This window comes from Etheostoma cragini, chromosome 15 (genome assembly GCF_013103735.1).
Source record: "Etheostoma cragini isolate CJK2018 chromosome 15, CSU_Ecrag_1.0, whole genome shotgun sequence".
NCBI lineage: Eukaryota > Metazoa > Chordata > Actinopteri > Perciformes > Percidae > Etheostoma > Etheostoma cragini.
The window spans coordinates 21869709-21891578 of NC_048421.1; the positions used below are offsets into that span (position 1 = coordinate 21869709).

The following is a 21870-nucleotide window of genomic DNA, read 5'->3' on the forward strand; positions in this document are numbered from 1 at the left end:
CGAGTTCAGGGCACTGTACCCTGGGGGCAGGGCGGCCATATCTCCATCCCACTCCCAGACAGACAGACATGTAAGCTAACCACCTGGGCAGGGGGTCAGCGACAGGCCACCGTTGACTCTCAGTTAGCGTTTTGTTGAGACGAGCTGGAATTCACACACGTCAGAACCCCTTTCGAAAATATTTCACAGCTCAACATTATGATATTAATACTATTTGTCATTTTACGTGGCCAGAATACTGTTTTTGCAAATTTTGCAAAGTGGCTGTCTCAAGTTTTGAAGCAGAGTTTTTCAGATGTCTTCTGTCTCGAAAGCCTTGAGCATTTTAATACACAATGCTGGGAGTTCTTCTAACTGTTTGATTTGGTATGAACCGGTTAGCCAGGCCTGCTACACAGGCTGAAACAGAGAGAATGTGCAGCCTGATGCTGGCCAGTATTTGAACAGACTGGGACCTCAGTGTAAACAGAGCCTGCCCCTCCTGACTGCCTTGCTGAATAACCGATGAGCAGCTTGTTTTAACTTCCAGGCTTGTTGCAGCCATGTTTGCATGCTGCATTCAGAGGAGAATTTTATTATTAGACTTAAATTCAAGACACGGCACTCGTTTTGAAAAGCCAATTCAGACTAGCCAATGAATAGAAATCAATAGATTGTTGATATATTTACTGTAAAACTGAGCAATTCAGTGAGTTGCAGCCACTGTTATTTACCGATATTGGTCATTTCCTGCCTGGGAGGACTGTTGTGTGTGTGTGTGTGTGTGTGTGTGTGTGTGTGTGTGTGTGTGTGTGTGTGTCTCTGTGTATGTGTGTGTGTGTTTGTACATGCCCTCCATGCCAATATATATTTCCCATGTTGGTATGCCCCTCCCGTTTCAATTTTACACATAATTTGGATATCTTAAGTGGCTGAGTATGTCTTTTTTTCATTTAATATATGCTAAAATCAACCTTTTATAGCCTCAAGACTAAAAGTCCTAAATAAAAAAGTACATACATACATTTATCAAGTCAGCCCATATTAGTTCTAGTAATGAATAAACAAGACTAAGAAATTCAGCAGCCCTTTGGTGCCAGCGTTTGTTATTCACCAATGTTCAATACCATTGACATACAGTAGTTCTTCAAGTACTGGAGGAACTGCAGGTTGGATAGCCGGCTCCACTCTAACGGTCACAGATGACCGAGCATGGGAACCAAACAAATAGGAGCCATGGTTAAGTTCAGCTCGACTAGTTGGGTGTCTACGTATTTTTAGCCGTTGTGTTTACGTTAACAGAAACATTAAAGAACAGCTTCTTTCAGCCAACATGCACACAAGCATGATGGTGACATAATACACACATGGCATTGTTTGTCTGCTCTCCCCATCCTGTGTAGTAGTACAGCTGGAGTGGCATGTTGGGTCCTGGGTGGTGGATGAGCATGCAAAGTGGTTGGTGGAGATTGATAAACAACTTATTTTGTCACATGGCCGCGAGGAGTTGTTATGCAATTCTGTTAACTGCAGTGAAAACTCATGGCTGTAATGCATCGGTAAAAGATAGGAATATGTATAGTTATATATAACGCATTCAGTATAGTTGTGAGACTTTATACACAATGCATTTAGTTGAGAAGTGTTGCATTCAGGTGACATGTCATAGGTAATGTAATATAATGTATACTTTGTTAATGCACAAGGGGAAATTACAATTTACACTCTGTTGTTATTTGTACTCACAGGCCTGAGTTACACACACGAAATGAAATGTTACAGCATCACTGCTCTAGCTCCACTGCTCATTGATCTACAGAAATGTTATGGATTAGTTTGTCAAGTTTCTCCGCGCAAAAGCTTGAATCAAGTCAATCTCATTTCTGCCCTGAGCTCACGCAGGTTCATTAAAACCACGCTTGCTAAATTGAAAGTCCTGCTGTTCTGCTGCTGCATAAATGCCCGCTGAGCTCCTATTCAGCGAATGCGGTGATCATATGTCGGTGTCTGCTATGTGTGTGTGCGTGTTGACTCCAGTTGTGTTTTGCAGCTCTGTCACTTGTCTTGATGCTTCTCTCCATCTAACAGGAGACTGTTCATGGGATCGCAGTGGGATTAGCAGTTAGATAACTGGGAACTAAAAGCATGAAAGGAGTAGGAGTCGTGCAGGCAGATGTGAGTCTGCAGAGAAGCTGCAGTCTGCTGTCACTGAGCTGTTTGAGGGCTTTGGGCCAGCTGATGGAGCCACACACACACACACACACAGTGAACCACACACCAACTTCTTTCAACTCTCTCTCTTTCTCTGGCTCTGGCTCTCTTTTTCTCTCTCTGTCTCTCTCTCTCTGACCTGGGGAGTCTCGCGGTGGTTTACTAATTGCCTGACAAATCGCCCGCGCGTTTTTCCTCTCTCTCTCTCTCGCTCTCTCTCTCCTTACCCTCTTCGCAGCCGCGTTGCCCGAGAAATGTATTCTTCTGGAGAGCACGAGGAGACTGGAGGTCATGGTGCTGGCGCGCGGGCTGCAGGAGTAGGTCGTCACGAGAGATATATGTCTGCCAGGCTTTTACTGCTGCACCGGCTGTGTGTGTGTGTGTGTGTGAGCCGTTTAAAAGTAGACGTGTATTAAGTATTAAAATGAGAGAGCCAAAGAATGGCTGCCAAGTTGCAACACGCGCCTACACTGTTTATTCTAACAGGCCAGACCGGTGTAACATAATCCTGTAGCATTGGGGCTGTTACGGAGTGTAACGGCATATAGGTTCATAACGAATGACTAATTACTAATGAAAATAAATAGGATATACTCTATGTTCAGCTTATACATTCATCAGTAAGGAAGAGGATAGTGGACACATTGACTCCCCTCTTATTAGAAAAAGATGCCACAACATCTGAGCCAAAACCCCGATTTTTTTTTTGCGTTATTGAAACTTTCATTTTCATTTTTGGGTTACATTGAATCCGCAGTTGTTTCATTACCTGGCAACCCAACGGCAACCTACCGTCCTATCACTGACTAAATAGTCCCCATAGCCCTACAATAGTTTGGATTAAAACATCCTACAAACATCAATGTTTAACCCTTATATTTAGTTTCCTTAATTGCAAAGCGATCCTGCAGTTTGGCAATCTGTGATGCTGCATTCAGGGAATGGAGACAGTGGGATAACTCCACCATTGTTACAGAGGCGCTCATATCCGTTACACGTGAGTGATAAATAGGCTTATGTGACCTGTATGACTAATGGCGAAGCATTAGGCCTGTACACGCGTATTGATAGGCTACTAACGTATTAAACACCCCCCCCCCCCCCCCCCCCCCCCCCCCCCCCCATACATTTTACTTATCAATACCCTAATGACAAAGACGGCAAATCTGAACGAAGATTAGATTTTGAATGGATGCCTCTAACATTTGTCCGCGCAAACATTTCAAAAAGTAGAGCAGTAAGAAAAAACACTTCCACTCAGGACGGGACAATTCATTTGGACCATCACTTTGCGTTATTTATCCCCTGATAATTTCGTATATTAAAAACGTTGATATAAGGAGGAAACGGGAAATGCAAAATGAACTGCATTATTGCTTCTTAAGCAATGCCCATAGTGCCATATATTCAAAATGTGTAGATATCTCTGTACAATATGGAGATATATGGCCGCAATGCTTGTTAGCCAGCATTAAACAGCACGTGTCGGTTGGGATCAGTAGTCTAGTCTAGAAGGGCACATCTCCACTCCCAAATGCACGTGGCTTTGTTAGGATGTTCTTGTAGTTCTACTGCTGGCTGTGACCTGGCACAGAAAAGCATTCAAAGCAAAGGCCAAGATAAGACGTGGAATTTTTAAAAAAAAATCATAAAAAGTGTATTTAATGCATGCTGTAGCTCAGCAGACTCACTAAAGTTAACACTGGGACAGTTGGCTGCTGCTGGCTGCTTTCAGATAGCATTCCAACATCAACTATGGATCCTGCCCCCCTTCATAACAGTAATCAATTTGAATTAGCGCGCTCACAGATGCATTAATAAGGGCTGATGACTCAAATGCTATTGGTTATTTATTGGGATTGATTTGTGACTCAACATTGGGGCTAATAAGAATAGAGCAGCGATATGGAAGGCAGAGGGGTGATGCGGGTCCACAGGCCAAGGCTCCGGCCCGGGGATTCGTCTCTGGTGCAATCCCACAACTGGGGAAGACCTCACGTCTCGCGCAGGAGAGTATATTTCAAAAAAATGCTTGTGCGCGTGCTGCCGTTGGGAGACAGATTTACGAGCCGCAGTAAAAGGCGAGATGTCGGGGCTTAGTAAATCAATCTCTCTCTCTCTCTCTCTCTCTCTATCTCTCTCTCTCTGTCTCTCTCAGCCTACTGCCTTGCTCGCTCCATGCATAATAATATTAATAATAATAATAATAATAACAACTGTAATTATAATTATTATTATTATAATGATAATTAAAATGTATGATACTATAAAATAAGAAAATATGGGTCTAAAAATAAAATTAACAGGATTTTTCCAATCTTGTCTCTTGTGACCTTAAGCAATATGCAAAGGTCTTGGACACTTTAACTCTACCGCCATTCTACATTTGGACAAAGAGACATTTTCAGTCTCTCTCCTTTTATTCAAAGCCTGGTTAATCATTAACGAGGAGGAAGAATCTACCTGTCGTAATCCATCACGGACCAAGACACCCCAAAATCTCAAAGAAGTCCAACATCACTTCAATTATCGGCTCGGAGAATTATTCTGTCTCACAAGTTTTGATGTTAGAATAATATTTGAATAAGCCATATTTTCGTGCTGATTTGAATCACACATTCTTTGCAAGGCCGCTTGTCATTTGCTGTTTTATTTCTTACAGATAAGCTAGAAAAATCCATCATCTTGGGACTTTTCTTTGTGTTTTCTGTTGTCACGTGCATGGCAGTATATGCATGATTCCCATGGTTAAGCTACAGCACTACAGCAGTATTGAAAGTACAACCCACAGCCATCATAATTCGGATGTTTAGGCTATTGGAGTGGTTGTGTGTGTGTGTGTGTGTGTGTGTGTGTGTGTGTGTGTGTGTAATAGCTTCGCACGCGGCTGTGCCAAGTTTACAGAGCTGATTGGTATTGCTGTTGTCAGGCCGGCCCAGGTCTCTGCTGCTACTTATCTTAGCTGTTGTTTCACACTGTGATTGCTCTAATTTATGGCCGTCGTTACAGACGCCATCATCACCGCCGCAAATGTTTGATTTCAATCTGGTTGTGGGTAAAATCTCAAGGAACCGACGGCGTTTAAAGGACTGAGCATGTGCGTTTTATGGCATCACACGCAACTAACAAATTCATTGCCACCCCACATATGTTTCCTACATGTGTTTCAATCGTGCTATTTTTATGCCTTTGTCATGTTGTAGTATTTTTTTTTTATAGAAACGTGTCAATTGTGTTTTGGCTCTGCTCTCACCACCAAGTAGTTCTGGCTAATTTCATTTAATATTACACATATGTGTGTCTTCTTCTCTGGCCTCGTAGTTGTTTAAAAAAAAATAAAAAAAATGGCTTTATATTTTTGGGCATTCCTAAATGAGGTCTTTTGTGGTTTAGCAGCCGGCTACCTGCGTCGCTGTGGCGGACAGTGCCGCGGAAAGGCTCGGTGTCTTCCGGCGGCTGTGGACCGTTGTCTGACCTTCAAGTGCTTCTTGTTCGCTGCATAGCAGCGAGGTTAGCATGTTAGCATCCCGACCTCAACACCTCTTTTTTTTTAAGACGCTCGAGCTCCCATTGTTCCGCTTACAGAGAGGCGGCTCGCGCTCTGGAACCGGGGCAGACACCGAGCCAAAAGGATTCCTGCGCCCTATTGTTGCTGCCCTGCACGGCCTCGCCACGGGGGTTTGTCTCCGTTGTTTTTTCGCCTGTCTCTCTCTCCACCACTCTCTCCTTCTTTCTTTAGTACAGGCTACTTATCTCCTCTCTATCTCTCTTTGTCTCCTTCTCTTTCTGTAACAGCTCTCTTCTCTGCTCGGCTCGTACCTGTCCGGTACTCTTTCTTCTAAATAGCCTAAATGCCTCTTATCATTTTTTTTTTTTTTTTTTTAACGAATCACAGCAGCCACTCCACCAGGACACTATGATAACATCATAAATGCCTTTGGACAATTAAGTCCAAATAAAATATAAAATGCAGATTAAAGTTATCACACAGATGTGGAGGACTAGCGGGGTTCTGGTCTGTTTTAGGGACTTGTTCTCATGGTGCGTTTAAGGCTACATTTAGATGCGGAACATGCATTTGGGATGATTAAACAAACAGTTGGGCGTGCATGTGTTCCAGCTGACACAGTCAGTCTCCGTGGCTCTTCATATTTAGTCCATGCGTTAACGTGACACCACAGAGGAGGAACAACCTCAACACTCAGATAAAAAATGAGGTTCGCTCATGTCATCATCGAATATTTCCAAATGCTTGAAACATTGAAATATAAGACAGAACAATATAAGGACACCCCCCCCCCCCCACCCCCCCTTGTTCAGGCGACAAACGGCGAACCGAGAGAGAGGTGACAGTGAGGAATAACGAAGAAAGAGCCTGAGACGTGCAGTCATTTTTTTTTATTTTTAAAAGGAACATAGTCGGTAACAATCATCTTTTATCGGCCTCTCTGTGCGACTGGGAGGCCTACCTCGGCTTTACCTTACAGTTTTTAGCACACACACACACACACAACTCATTGCCTCCCACTGGAAAGGCTAAAGGTTGAACAGAAGTACTGTTTTATTTTTTTTAATCTTTTAAGTCCTTAAACACAACACTCCGTGGACTGGTCCTGATGGGTCCCACGGACGGAGAGGCGCACCACGGATACCCCCTATCACCCCATCACCCCCACCCCCGCTCCACCAACACACCACGTGATTCATTAAATAATAATGCAGAGGTTGCAGAATGGATATATATGTATATGTATTCACCAAGAATATAACGGCAATACGTGGTGCTGCTCCAGTGTGTGTGTGTGTGTGTGTGTGTGTGTGTCTGACGTCGAAAATTCAACTGTCCTTTCAAAAAAAAAAAAAAAAAATACAAGCCCCCCCTATAGCAGTGGAGAGAGGGGGAGAGAGAGAAAAAAAGTAGAGGGAGAGAGAGAGAGGGGGGAGAAGAGGAGACACGAAGAAACGCCAACGAAGAGAGAGAGAGAGAGAGGAAGAGAAAAGAGAGAAGGAGGCTGCAATAAAACAAATTTGGACGGGTGTGCGTCTTGCGGGTCGCTGTGGACACCGTGAGTATTGCGGAAGGAAGGTGACTGCATGGGGGGAAACCACAATTCTTCTTCCTCATCTTCTACGCCGCTGCGCCGCCTTCATCCTGCCCGCATCCCTCTCCCTGAATCATAGGCTGTTTTAACAGCGTGGTAAATATGCCCCACAAATACCCATCTTTCGCCGTGTTTTCTCATCGTGCATGTTGCTGTCGTGTTGTTTACACATCACCCCCACCCATCATCATCAGCCATTGTTTATAGGTTGAAGAGGTGCAGCAAGGCAGCCTGCAAACCGGAGGGCGAGAGAAAGAGAGAGAGAGAGAGAGAGAGGTAGAGAGATGGAGCAGTGCAATGTTAGCCGATGGCTGTTTATATTTTAAGAAGCACTTGGATATTCTTCTCCATCTTTCTCCCATCGCCTCCTGTCTGCCTCTACATCTCTCTCTATCTGCCTGACTCTCTGTCCATCCCTCTCTCTCCTTCTCTCCCTCACTCCCTCTCTCTTCCTTTTTTTCCTCCCCAGCCAGCTACTTCTCTTGATTTATAGTGAGGCAGGGTGTCAGCGTGCGGCCGGTGCTGCCATTGTGTGTTTGTGAGGGAGTGCTGTTGTTTATGGTGCCGGCCGCGATAAATCATGTTTTTTCCTCCGCTGTGGGGAAGACGGTGGGGCAAAAATGACGGTCGATGGACCGATGATACACCGGAACGAGGAAGAAGGAGAGGAGGAAGAGTTCTCGCCACGGCAGCCAAGGGCTTCTCTTTCTGATCCAGCTCTCTTTTCACTGCCGCGCTCTAATTCTCCTCCTCTACATCTGTATGCCCTCTCACACACACCTTTTTTTTTTTTTACACTTGATTATTACTTCGGGTGTTGCTCAGTATGACAGAGGCTGGCCGTAGCTCCGGGTTGTGAATTACTGCGGCGACCAATTAACGGGAGATTTGTTTAAATTTGGCACACCGGGCACGCCTCGGCCGCAATGAAATCTCATTTAAAAAAAAAAAAAAAGGGACCTGCCGGTCAGGGAAATCTCATCTATCTAGCCAAGAAGTGTGAGTGAATCCAATAGCTTAGCCAGGGGAGCCAAGCTGGAGCTCTCAATGACGCAGATTTGAGTTCATGGCTTCCCAAGGGCCCGGGTTGAAAGTGTGAGCGGCTAGGATGAACTTGGCTTGGTGATTTTTATATTGACATTAAAATGTCACCAAAACTACCTGCATAGTGTTGTATATAAGGCATCTGCTGCTGATGTTGTACTGAGAGGAGAGCTGAGGTGTCTTTATGGTGTCCACATGTAGTTCATGTTTTTTAGAAGTTGTCTCCTTCCCTCCATGCAATTTCCTTCAGTGTGTTTTCTTTGGATGCCAGATGGAATGAAGCTGGGCGCCATTATTCATGTCAGCACTCACTGTTTCTGCCTTTGCTCAAATCCATCACGTGAATCAGACCTTCTTCTTCTATGTAAATGTGCCGAGGAAAATAACACGCAGGACTGCATTTTTTTTTTTTTTTTTTTTGCTCCATGTTTATATTCACATACATGTCACATCAAATTCGGTTGCGTTCATTCACATTCTTCCTGTGGCAATGGCTCAATGAGACAACATGAATTGGATGTGGGACCATGTGTAGCCCTTCCCATTGCGAGTAGCAAGTGGGGCGAGAAGGGTGGGATGAAGTAACGTTGTTCCATCGGCTAGCCTCATAACTCCCTGTAGTCAGCTCGCGTGCTGTTGTTTTGGTGTGAAGCCAGCTGCTAATATATGCAACGTGCCAAAAGTACAGGGGTCCGCCTATAATAATACATATATATATGACAGTATAATGCTTGCAAGACACTTTTTATTGACATCATATTAATAACATAATAAGCATAATATGTCGTTGTGTATTGCAGAGTTGTGTACAAATAGTGATGCATCTCATGATGCTGGAATAGATGGATGGATGGATGGATGGATATGCACCAGGAATCACTTTACAATTATATTTCCCAGGCTGAACTCTTCCGTATCCTCTCTTCTCTCAACCCCCCCCCCCCCCCCCCCCCCCCCCCTCTGTGTGTCTCTCCCTCCTCGGCCATCACTACAGTGTAGACCTTAGTGTAACCAGATTAGTGCGTCTCCGCCGGCTTCCCGTCGCATGCTAATGGCAGCAGCAGCGAGAGGCAGCGTTTCTCCAAATGTGTATTCCTGCTGCCCGCCGCCGTGTCAGAAACAATATCCCGCCTCATTTCTGTGGACGGAGAGAGAGCCAGATGAGAGAGAGAGAGAGAGAGAGATGTAGGGGGGCGGGGGTACATTTCTAAATGCCATTCAGAACTGCTGGACACACATACAAACACACACACATACTGGGATAAAAGTTAAGAGGGAAGCCACACTTGACGTTACAAATGAACCAAAGCGCATGTCCATGCCACTGGTGCATTAAAACCGTCCTGAGTCCCACAGTGAAGGGGTTCCTTCTCTTATCTTATCCCAGGCATGTGTCCACTGTTAAGTGTGTTTTGTCTGGCAAGATAGTTCCAGATCAAACCCCAGCCGAAATAGTTCAAATATTTGAAACGGTGTTGAGAACTGATATCACTCCCTGTCTGACATCCATTATAGCATGCTGCTATCGAAGCTGCAGGAGGGGGGGTGGTGGTGTTGTTGGGGGGGGGGGGGGTTCCATTCGTGTGAGGCCTCGCTGCATTCACAACTCTCCCGCTAAATGCTAAATACAATTCTCCACACACGCTGCTGCTGTGCCATTTTTTCATAATCCAGATGTGGAGAGGCACGTCTGTTGTAAAAAAACGCAGATATGTGGCGTTAATGTGTCACTGCGCTGCGTCTTCGGTGGTTCAGGCTGGAATTAATGTTTAAACCCCGAAACCTGCAGGACAATGGCAGCATTCTCAGCTCATTGTGACATCAGGGGAATAAAGGAGGCGTCTTGAAATGTTACGGGCCCATAATAACACTGGTAGGCTTGCATTATTGTAGCGTGTTGCGGAAGCGTTAAATGTTAAATGGAACTGTGCGGAGTGTTTTCAGCGAAGAATTGGCTATTTTAATTTTAATTTTTCATTTTTTTTGTTTTACCATAACAGCCCAGAGGAAGCTTGTTTTAAATCTCGGCTTAACGGAAGAACAGTCAGCAGTGGCTCGGTGGTCCGTCGGGGCGCGTCACCGTTCGGAGGCGAAGGCTAGAACACAAAGCACATGTGGCTGAGACGCAGGAAAAACGGGCACATCCGCGATTGAGGCATCCTTTTATTGCATGTGGTCAAAGACAAGGTCGGTGCAGACCCACGCGTCTGACGGACACGCGTGAAGGACGGCGGACAAGCCTCAACACAGGGCGCATCTTCCCACTCACTTCTGAGACTGGCAGCCATATTGTCGTCTTCTCTGTTTCTTTCACACGCAAAAAAAAAGTCTAAATGCGCCGAGAAAAAAAGGTCCTGGATTTACAATCCCGTCGGCCTATAACAGACATAAAAAGGAAAGAAATAAAATATCTTTAAATTTGAGCTTTCCACAAAATAATTTAACGTACAATAGTGTAACACAAGTAAGGCTGCATCATAGACACAACGTGACCAAAAACTGTTTTAAGGCCTTCATGGCTTCATTTAAATCTCCAAATAAACCCATGTTGAACTATAGCCTGTTTACAAGGTTTAATTATATTATGCGAAATAATAGTACTATTTGTAGAAGAAAAATGTGTTTTGCTGTGTCCACCTTTAAAATGCCCAATATGTAGGCCGAAGCTGTTCTGTAATAGAGAATATTAATTTATTTAGGATCCTTTAAACAGCGAAAATGAATCCACGGAACGCAGATTTTAGCGGCGCCGTTACCGTATCCATAGCACCGGTACGTGGCCTGCGGACACACAGCCGTTTCTATTTCTCACTGAAATCCAACCATCCAGGGAGAAATGAAAGCAGTTCGGGTTGGAGTGGAGCGGAGACTCTCCGAAACCCGTCCAACATAAATCAGAGGCGCGCTCGGCCTCATAAATCTGCAGCCGCTCGACGCTAACGAGCCAAGATTTAAGGGTGGTGAAAATAACGTTAACAAAACACGTGAACGTGTGTTTAAATCAACCTCAACAAGGAGTTCTTTAAGGGACGCAATACTATAATTTAGGTTATTATAACAGGAATAATTCATTCGCTAAATAACAATAGGAGTTTTTTTTTTAAATATCAGATATTATTTTAATATTGTTTAACTTATTGCCTGAATTGCCTTATCTTTTTCGAGGCTGCAGATGTCCAGTCTCGAGCTCCAAAGCGCCAGGTATTTCCGGGGCTTTTCCTCGCGCGCAGATGATTACCACCCGTTCGAGAAGAAATCAATAGCAAGCCCCGCTCTAATTTATAATCGGCTGCGCGAGGGCAGTGATTCAGCGCACGTGAAAAATGAGCGGCTGAAACCGTATCCAGAGCCCGCGAGCGGCGCTTCTTTTTTTTTTTCTCCTTTAACCGGGCCGGAGAGCAGCATGCACGAGAGCGATAAGAGAGCCCGAGCTGCAGAGCCGGAAACGTTTCCACGATGAGGGAGCCAGGCACGAGCGTTTCCCCCCCCCCTCAGTTGTCTTTCTTTTATCACAGCGGGTGAAAACCAAAAATAACGACTTTGCCTTGGTGTAATTGAACTTATCTCGCTCTCTTACTTCGCCCTCTTCCTCGCTTTTTCTCTCTCACGCTCTTATTTTGTGTGTGTGTGTGTGTGTGTGTGTGTGTGTGTGTGTGTATATGTGAGTGGCAGTGAAGGCATGTCTATACGCGTGGGCATATAACACAAATACACCCAGAAGTGAGGGGAGGGCGAGCTACAGAGATAGAGACAGAGAGAGCAAAGCCAAGTGCATCTGTTTGAGATGAATTTAATATCTAAATATTTATAACGACCAATAACACCTAGACAGGGGAGCTCCAAAAACTTCAAAAACATAGAATTACAACCCAGAAATCATGTCCAAAGTGACCAAAAATACCCAATATCCTATCTGCATGAAAGGCTCACAAAATGTATTTGGCTATTTTCATTATTTCAGTCAAAGCCGCATATCATATCATATTATATCATATCATATCATATCCCAAATAGATTTTCTTTCCAATTGTGCTTCCTCAGAACAATATCATGTGTATAGCCTATGGTTATGGTCGGCGTGGGAACGATTTTGGTTACAAAAATTGTTATTTCCATGTCATCCATTTTTTTAAATTTTGATTTATATGGAATTGAAAGTGCAACCTCTTGTGGTTTCGTTTGCTTTCGTCTGGATGAAAGGTTTTGGTTTTGGTTTCAATAAACCGGGACTAACATGTGTCCCTGAATGCGCATCATAGACACGCCGAACACGGCGGAAACAGTTCTCCGTGAGGACGCGCGGGTCAAAACCCAGCAGAATGTCTGCTGCCCCCCCCCCCCCCAACCTCCTTCTCCCTCTGATCACTCTCAGTTTGACGCCATGTAATAACCAACATCTGGCCCTCCGCTGGGCAGGATGGACAGCCAGGTCACGATGAACCGGGCTAACCCCATGGCGCACCTCCACCAGGCTCCCCTATTGGACAGGAACAAAAACCAGAACCCCCCCCCAACACACACACACACACACCCTCCCAGACTTGCTAGGTTCTTGCGGCCTGTCCAGGTGTCAGCCCAAACTAGCCATGGTTCGGGAACACATCGCGGTGTCAAACCACCTTAACCCGAGTCAGCAAAGCCGGGACGAAGGAACATGAGGTCGGAGCGGGGTTAAGGGGGGAGAACCGTCTTATCTGGGTGGATCAGTGGAGCAATTCAAATGTGCACTACTGGGACGTTTTGATATTTCATAAACGACAGGAGAGTTAGCAAGGAGGGCTAGCGGCAACTTCAGGTAGCAGATCAACAACAAAACCACAACAGTGTGTGTTTTGGGGGGCTTGAACCACAAGGTTGCAGCCGTCAGGGAGGAAGGAGGGAAGAAGAAGGGACCGGAGGACTCTGCTCCTCTCTTTTGGCGAGCTGAGAGAGAGAAGGGATGAAGAAGAGGGAATAAATAGGCTGAGAGAGGCAGAGGACGGAGCCCGGGGAATACGGCGTCACCCTCACTCCAGGAAAGCTCTGCCAGAGGAAACGGCTCGCCCACTACACTGTGTGCCCATTAGAGCTCGCGCTAGCCCCCAACGTTCGCTCTCGTGCCGGTGGACAAAGATAAGTCTTTAGGAAAAAGAAAACGCGCGAGCCCTAACCGTGGTGCTGGCCAGGCACGTACCGGCCTGCTGTACAGGCAATTTCGAAGCACTGGCGAAAGGGGGGGGGGGGTGAGCGCGCGCACGCGGTGTGTTTTTTAGGGGTAAAGTAGCACCGCGAGCCCCAGACCGAGCAGTCCCCGACAGCTTGCGTGCTGGAGGTAGGCTTTGATTGTTGGAGATTTATGGCGGAGCCGAGTCAAGATTTACGACTTTTAACAAACGCTTTACGTTGTGTTATAGAAGCGTTCTAATGGACACAGAATGCAACAGTGCGGGTTAAACGCCGTGCTAAACTGCCATGCATGTTGTTTTAGTGCCATTTTGGACTCGAGTAGCCTACACGTTATAACAAAGCCAAACCGCCTGACTGCTCTTAATTGCGCACTGACAGTCAGTGAAAAGTAGCCCACATCCAAGGTTTTCCGAGAAGGGATTCTCTGGTCTCCTTTACTCCATCCGGTGTCTCCGTCCGTGGCCAAAAACCAGACTGCATCCAGGGAAAAGCACGAGAGCCGGAGGACAGACACCCCGAGAGAGAGCAGGTAAGGTCCGCCGGGATGCTTCTCGCTCCGAGTCCCGGTGTGTGTTCCCGAGGCGTCCCCATCCCACGCGCTCCGCCGCTAGACATGTCATTAATTATCTGTTGTGTGACCGTGGTCTCTCTCTCTCGAGCTCACAGAGGCATCCGCGGGGTGTGCCCGCGTGCAAGCTCTATAGCTAGCCAAAAGCTTATTTTCTGTGTGTGTTTGTGTATGTGCGCGTGAGCGCGCCTGAAAGCAGCTTAAGATAGATGTCTCAGAAAAGGTAAAAGAAAAGGGTGCCTCACCATGCTCCCTCTCTCTCTCTCTCCCTCTCTCTCTCTCTCATTGTAAAAAAGAAGTTTCCTTGCACCTTGAAGGGCAGTGTGGACACGAGGTGTGTGTCTGGTTAGTGCGTGTGCGCGTGACACAGTGAGAATGAGTCGCAGTGAATAGGACCCTGACGGCTAGGTGTAAAGAAAGAAGATGCGTTCAAGTCACGCTGTGATTTATGATAGTGTGAAAAGATTGCTTACTCAAGAAGACTCCCCCCTTCTCTCTCTCTCTCTTTCTTCCACTCTCTACTATCCACAAATTGTGATGCCCCCCCCCCCCCAACAGACAAAAAATCCACACATGGTATTATGAACAGATTAAAAGATTTTTCCTCAGATCCAAGAAAACACAGGCGAACTAGTTATGAATACATGTTTAATTACAAGCGTTTCTATTTCAGTAGGCCTATGAATGATTACAGACTAAAGTTTTGGGTTCCATAATTGCCCCGATCCACCCTTATTCCGACTAATATGTTGGGTTTCTCATTTTTATTCCAGCCAGATGTAAGTTAGGTCCATTTCATTAGAGAGGGATATCAATTGGAATCTAATACACATAGATGTATATATGTCCATACCATTATAAACAATAAATGCACACAAATGTTATTTCACCAATGAGTCGCCAGCTCTTAATTCTCTTGATTCCTTTGTTGTGAGCAGGCAAGATTTCAGCTTTTGGAAACTAGTGAGCCTAATTGTTTTGTTTAGTCTTTCCTTTATGTGTCGAACTTTACCATTTTCAGCTTAAGCAGGTTCTATATTTCTCTCCATATATATGGTTCAACACAGTATATACCACTATGTTTAGTAGTGCGTATTGTATCAGCACAGCATTAACCAAAGAAAGTGCAACTGTTATAGCCTTCACATTAAACACATGCAAGGTCAAATATTACATCATCAGGCCTCACTATCAATGAGTTGACTTGATTCCATTTGAAGGATTGCATCCGAATGTAATATTAAATATAGGCCTAAATAGACGTCAATGTGAAATTTTTGATCCATGTGACCAGATGTTTTTTTTTTTTTAAATACTGAGGCCATGAATCCCAGCTAAAGGTTTTACTGATAATAAGTGGTTATATGTTTTTTGGTGTGGTGGGAAACATAATAACCTGTAGCTTTCAGTATGTTATTTATCATCTTTACCTGTGTCTAAAAAACAGACCAAAGGTCTCATTTTGGAAGGGTTAATTTAACGTTTTCAATGTCTATTGTATTATATGAATCGGTGTGTGACATACATGTGTATGTGACTTTATTTAATCTACCACATCCAACACAAATGTGAATAAATCCAAATTTAATTTTGATTGTAAATCTAAAGTTGAAATTATAAAAAAAAAGTTTTGAAAAGGTAGGCTCTAAATTCTAACTCTTTATAAGTGGTTCTCAACCTGTGGATGGGAAACTCCAAAATTATGCAATCTCACAATAAGGGCTCACAGGATGACAGGGACAAGAAAGAAAAGACAACGCAATTACTTTTTCTTAACTACTGGATAATTTAATTAAATAATCTGTTTGACCACAAGATTTGTCTGTACTTTAGGGGGTCACAAGCCAAAAAGGTTGGGAACAACCGCTCTATGTGTATGTCACGTCAGCTAAAAGCCGGACAGCTCCTTTTAGACGCTTGCTTGACCTCGGTGGTTTTTCCTCACTTCCGGGCAGAGAGACATTAAAGTCATAAAAAAAAACCACAGCAACTCCAACACAGCTGTGATTTAATTGATTTTTTCATACATCACTGACAAACTATGGGCAAAACACCCATCGAAATAAAATAGTGGCGGCAAGCACGCCTAACATTGTCGCAGTGTATAAAGGCTGACAGGTCTGGCCCAGATCCATACAGACGCTTTCTCCTGCTGGAACAGGTTTAACGGCAGGCCTATCTGCTGCTGGGCCAAGTGGCACGATTACATTACAATCACTGGCTTCTTTTTCTGATCCACATGTCATAAGAGAAGCCTGTTGTTAGGAAATGGATCCAGGCCTGTTGTACTGGTGCAGGCTGTTCAACACTCAGAGCCTAATGAGGCCTCAAAGCTATATAATAACAACTTAGGAAAATCAATTGTTAAGGCAATGCCAAACCACAAATTACTACAGATATCACTGAGTGCTAGTGTCCCTGGATGGACTGAGACACCAATGCAGGGAGCGATCTTGTTTAACCAACAGGCAGCCACAGCGGCGGTACATCTTGACGTTTACCATCGACAAAATTGGATAACGACAAAAAAAAACTTGAAAAAGATGCTCAGTCATTGGACAAGGTGTCTTCCAGAGGACACCCGAACCAATTTTTACAGCATACACAGAGGCTAGCTGGACTGTGCATAGGGCTGCACAGCATGAGCAATGTGCCACTTTTCTTAAACCAATCTGTTTTAGAACGTCCTGAAGCTCTATGAGGGCCTTTTTGCTACTTTCTACGCAGCCATTTCGTAACATTAACCGTCAGCTTTGACGTCACACACTCAAACCCCAAAATAAATCATAAGTCAGAATTCTGGAAATATAGTTATCAGAACAAAACATGCCGACATTGAACAGTTTAGCTTCAGCCAGAAATCAAACTTGGCCAGAAAAAACCTTTCCTTTCGTGATTTCTATCTTTACACACACACACACACACACACACACACACTCACATTCATCCCTGTTCTTTAATGCTTGACAGACTTGGTGAGCTTGGCACTTTTCATGGCCCAGGAGCAGAAAGGGCAAATTGACCCCCAAACACCCATCTCTCTCTCTCTCTCTCTCTCCTTTGCTCTCTCCCTCTCTCTCTCTTTCTCTCTCTCTCTCTGTCCCTCTCCTGGCGTCAGGGCTTTCTTTGAGTTTGAGGTTAAAGATTAGCATCTCTGATAAAGATTAACTCTCTGTCAAAGGAAGGCGCTGATGGCAAGAGTTTCTGGTTCAGGACTGTTAGTGCCACAGGGCCAAGCTCTTCGGGGAGATGTGACCCTGCCTGCAGCAAGAGAGCAGGGTAGACACTGGGCTATAATGTTGGCTCACTGGGTAAGATAAGGCAATAATAGTTACATTATCAATAATTTAATGCAACATTTATGTTGCAAGTTTTTTGTTTAAAATGTTTATTTTTCACTTGATGTAACAGTGGCTCGACTGAGCCCACAAAAACAGTTAGTGCATGTAGAAACAAGATTAATAGACATAAAGGCATTTTTTTTGCTGATTACTAATTCCAAAGAGGAAAAAGCCAGCTCACAAGCCACCCTCAGTCTACCTCCAAGACTTCAGTAAGTCGTTGAAGTCCAAGCTCAGCTCCCATTCTTGGTAAATATGTGCATGATCCCTGCAAACTACTCTAAAACCATGAATTGGGAACTGCATTTGTCAACTTCAGTAGAAGTCTGTGGCCCGAACAGGATTCAAATAGCTCTTTTGTACACTGGCTGTGCGTAATGCCTCAGTTATGTGTCTAGAGCCAGAAGCCACATAGTTAATAAGGAGAAGATTTGTTCAGATTTCACAAGCTGAATAAAAAGCATGTGTTTAGCGAAATAAGAGGATGATGTTGATGTAATTTCCTCTAGCCTGATTTGGTCCACACCCTGGTGTACTACACACTTCTCATACCACAAAGCTTTACAATGAAATGCCAGTAAAGTATTAAAAAATATAGGATTTTGTCAAGTGGGTTGATGAACAAAGTTACTAAATTGTCTAGTATTTAGATTATAATCTTGGGTTTTGTGTTGCATTGGACTGATTTGATTTGCACAAGCGTAATAAGTGATAACTGAGTAACTGAAAAGCCCTTCAACCCTCTGAGACCTACACTTTAATTAAACAAACTGGAAGCAGAGGAACTTGTATGGTGTGTCTCTCCCCCCTCAGTTTCTCTCAGTAGTGCATATTTGCTCTCTGAAAAACGGTGTTGAAACGTGTGTGTGTCGTCGGCGGAGCAGCAGGGGAGGAGATGACATGTGTTGCAGCGTAGGTTTGTCGTCGCTCGCCCATTTGGTGTGGTCGTTGCCCCCCGGTGTCGGTGATGCTGCTGCATGGCCGTTCAACCTCATTACACTTCAAGAAAAGCTTCACATGGACTTGTTGAAAAATGGATAGATGGATTTTGACTGATCCTCGGGGAAGCAAATGGTGATGTGGTGGCCCAAAAAAGTTGGTTTTTTTACCTTTCGGTGTGCGACCTTTGCTGTTTGTTGAGAGTTTATAGGCCAAAGTAGTAATGTACTAGCAGCAGGGGGAAGAAAAGCTGACTCTGAATGTACTACCTGAGTTGTAACAACAAAAAAGGGAACCTGCATGTGTATAAACAGCCCGTGTGCCCTAATTGACTTGATTCTTATGTGGCTTTTCTTTTCTTTTCTTTTTTGCCATTTAAGTGCGACTGAAACAGGGAGTTCAGCTTCTGGGAAAAATAACGTGCTTTCTTAAACGTATGGCATCATTTGAGCAGAATGTGAAGGGCCATGAAACCCATTGATGATGCAGCAAATTATGTCAAATCCAGAAATTGGATACACATGGGGGGGGGATGTGTCCAACCGATTATAAAGTTGCAGACACTGACGCCACTGCAACTTCGCAGGTTCAGCAGTCTAATAATAAGTCTCGGTTAAATAAGGCTGAACACATTCAGAAAGATTTACCATCCACAAAGTTGGCCTACAGTTGTGTGTGCATTTAAACATGGCCCATGTTCTCCTGATTAAAACTGATAAAAACTCTAAAGTAATATTTCACAAAAATGAAAAACAACCTTGATAAGCACTAATTGTTGCATGCAAAGGTTCTCTGGATATAACCTTACACATAGTAAGTGGAGGTATTTGTGTTGGATGACTTTATTCTCTGCCTGTCCTGTTGTCAGCTGGCTGCACTTTCACATTAAAAGCAACAAAAAAGATTTAGATTGAAAGTTCTCTCCTGTGAATCCTGTCTTAGTTCAGAGGTTACAGGTTTAAGTATTAAAGCATGTAATAGTGCATGCAAATGGGATTCTGCTGCACTCCGCCAGCGGGTTGATCATTAAAGAACTGAGCTGTTGCTCCTCCAGGTCAAAGGTCACTTTTGGAGAGCTCTGCGCCAATATATCACTGTGTAGGTGGGGGCTTACAGCTCCTGTGTTATACCAGAAGATACTACAACTCGTAGCAGCACTGATAGTAGACTGAAAGGTCTGAACTCGGTGCAGATGTGTTATCCTTTGAGTTTCTGTTCTGTTTCAGGCATTATAAGGTCAAAGAAGTATAAGGACAAAGGAAAGCTCAGCATAAAACTTTTAGATCAAGCTAAAACAGCTGTTTCTCCAGCACATAGACTTTGCGTGTGTGTGTGTGTGTGTGTGTGTGTGTGTGTGTGTGTGTGTGTGTGTGTGTGTGTGTGTGTGTGAGGGCTGAGGCACAGGCAGAGGCCGGTGACAGCACCACCAGACCAGGCAGAGATAAGAGCAGCGAGTGGCGATAACGTTTGTTCAGGTCATGTGCGACTTGAAATTGAAGCAACAGCAGCATAAATCCATCCGTTCATCACCATCTATGTGTTGAAGTCGAAATATAGCATCTCAAAAAACTCTACACAACCAAGTTCTACCATTACAAACTTGCTCTGTTCGAGTAAATGTGGTTCCATCCATCCATGCATCCCTTTCCCAGGAGTGTGAACCTGCTGTTCACACACTTAATATGCATTCTGTTCAATTATGCACCGAGACTCTTTGTTGCTTGTTTACGCCTTTGCTCCATCCTTATTTCAAATGTTCACTTTATCCATCTTGAGAGGGGGAAAAAAGCACTCATCTACATTTATTGGATCCAGAATCCTGAACCAGGAGCACTGATTTCCTCTGAAAGTCCCTCTCTCTCCGTCAGCCTCCTCTTCCACTCAAAATTTGGCTCATCAGCTGTTCTGGGGCTCTGGAGGCGGCCTCCCTCCCTTTGTCTCAACCTACAGGCTAGCTGGCTAAGCTAGTCGGCCCCTGCATCACTTTCTGGCCAACTTTAGACTAGTCCACTACTGCTCCGTGGCTCCAAAATTTCCGACTAACCCGCGGGGCTAAAGGGGGGGGGGACACAGGGAGGAAAAACGCCGACTGCTGCGATGGGGATGGACGGCAGCCAGAGCTGTGCGTGAGTGCATGGACAGAAACAATAAATAACTTTATAGTGGTAGTAGTACTCCTAGTAGGAGTAGTGGTGGTGGAGGTGGTGATGGTGGTGTAGGCTGGTACGGGGAGGTCGGGGGATCCTTGCTTTTGATTTATGTGTTTGGGGGAAGCTGTCAGGAGCAGAAACAGAGGCAGAGGCAGCTCGGGCCAGAGATTTTATTCCAGCACTTTAATAAAATATATCAGCCACTATGCAACAACACGGACAGCGCTTTTCATCCCGCGGTCGTGGATGCTATTATACAATTACACAATTCATCTTTAAACAATGTTTAGCACCGCGTGCAGCAGTGTATGGATGGATGGCTGGATTGATGGATGGATGGATGGATATCTATCCGGCTGGGATGCGTTCTCCTGCGCTGGGTGCTCAGACCCACATGAGGAGAACCGGGCAATGAGCACTGCATTTTCCCCGGGATTAGTGTTCTCTCTTTGAATCCTGCTGGAAGTTATTTATGGGCTGCATGGGATGCCCCGCCGCTGGGAAACAGCTGTACACCTTATGGGGGCCGGTTCTCTTTTTTCGCTTGCTTCAAATTTTTGTTCTCCCTCTCCCGTTTGGTGTTTGCCCACATGTCGGACGTTTTTTAGAAGTTCCGTTATGGATGGGTTCTGTATATTAATGCAGAGAGTTCATATGTGTCAACCAACCTGAAGGTTTTGAATGATATTAATCGTTCAAGTTGAAATGATTTGGAATCAGGATATAGACGCATCCCGTGCATGTTGTTCAATTGTAATTATTTAAATTTGAGACATTTTCGTCAAACCTGTTTTTATATATATATATATATATATTCTGCAACAACTATGTGTTTTCACAAGAGGTTGCAGCTATTTGACTATTTATTTAAGTGCTATTTTTATTTTTATTGAGATGCTATTTTAATTTCCATTTTTTTAAGAGAGTATGACTTTTATTGGGCCTTCTTCATGGGCTGGAATTTTCTTTCAAATGAGTCATGGATTGGAACATTTTCCATTCTTTCTTTCGCTCCATCCCGTCTTTTAGCTGCATTACTGATGTCTCCCCGTTCAATGGGAAAGACCTTCCCGACAGTAAGCAACCCAGATCGGATGTTTCCACAGTTTTAAAAACCGCTGGGTAAAACACAGTAACTGTAAAAGCATATGTTATATGATACCCGAATCAATAACATGTCAAATGACTCCCAGCCAGCCTTCATCCCTCTCTCTCTGCTCTTATTGCTTTTATTCCGGGATTTCAGCGGGTATAATTGAAGGTCAGGCTACCTGTCAGCGGCTGCTACAAGAGGTCTGTGCTCTGTATCGGATTTTAGCAAGCCTTTTTGATTGCATATCTCTTTCTTTTCTATCCCTTTCCCTCCCTAT

At 44.4% G+C, this 21870-nt stretch overlaps 1 protein-coding gene across 5 annotated transcripts in view; it reads left to right on the forward strand.

The window, feature by feature from the left end:
- Positions 1-21870, forward strand: part of hoxb3a (homeobox B3a) — an 86558-nt gene that overhangs the window by 47723 nt on the left and 16965 nt on the right. Inside the window, exon 1 of one of the 5 annotated variants that reach the window (XM_034894477.1) lies at positions 7186-7256. The exons of 3 other annotated variants lie outside the window; for them this stretch is intronic. The gene's annotated coding sequence lies outside the window, so the exon portion shown is untranslated. Of the gene's footprint in view, positions 1-7185; positions 7257-12878; positions 14032-21870 lie in introns of those variants that run through there. One more of the 5 variants, XM_034894476.1, reaches the window with a different exon arrangement.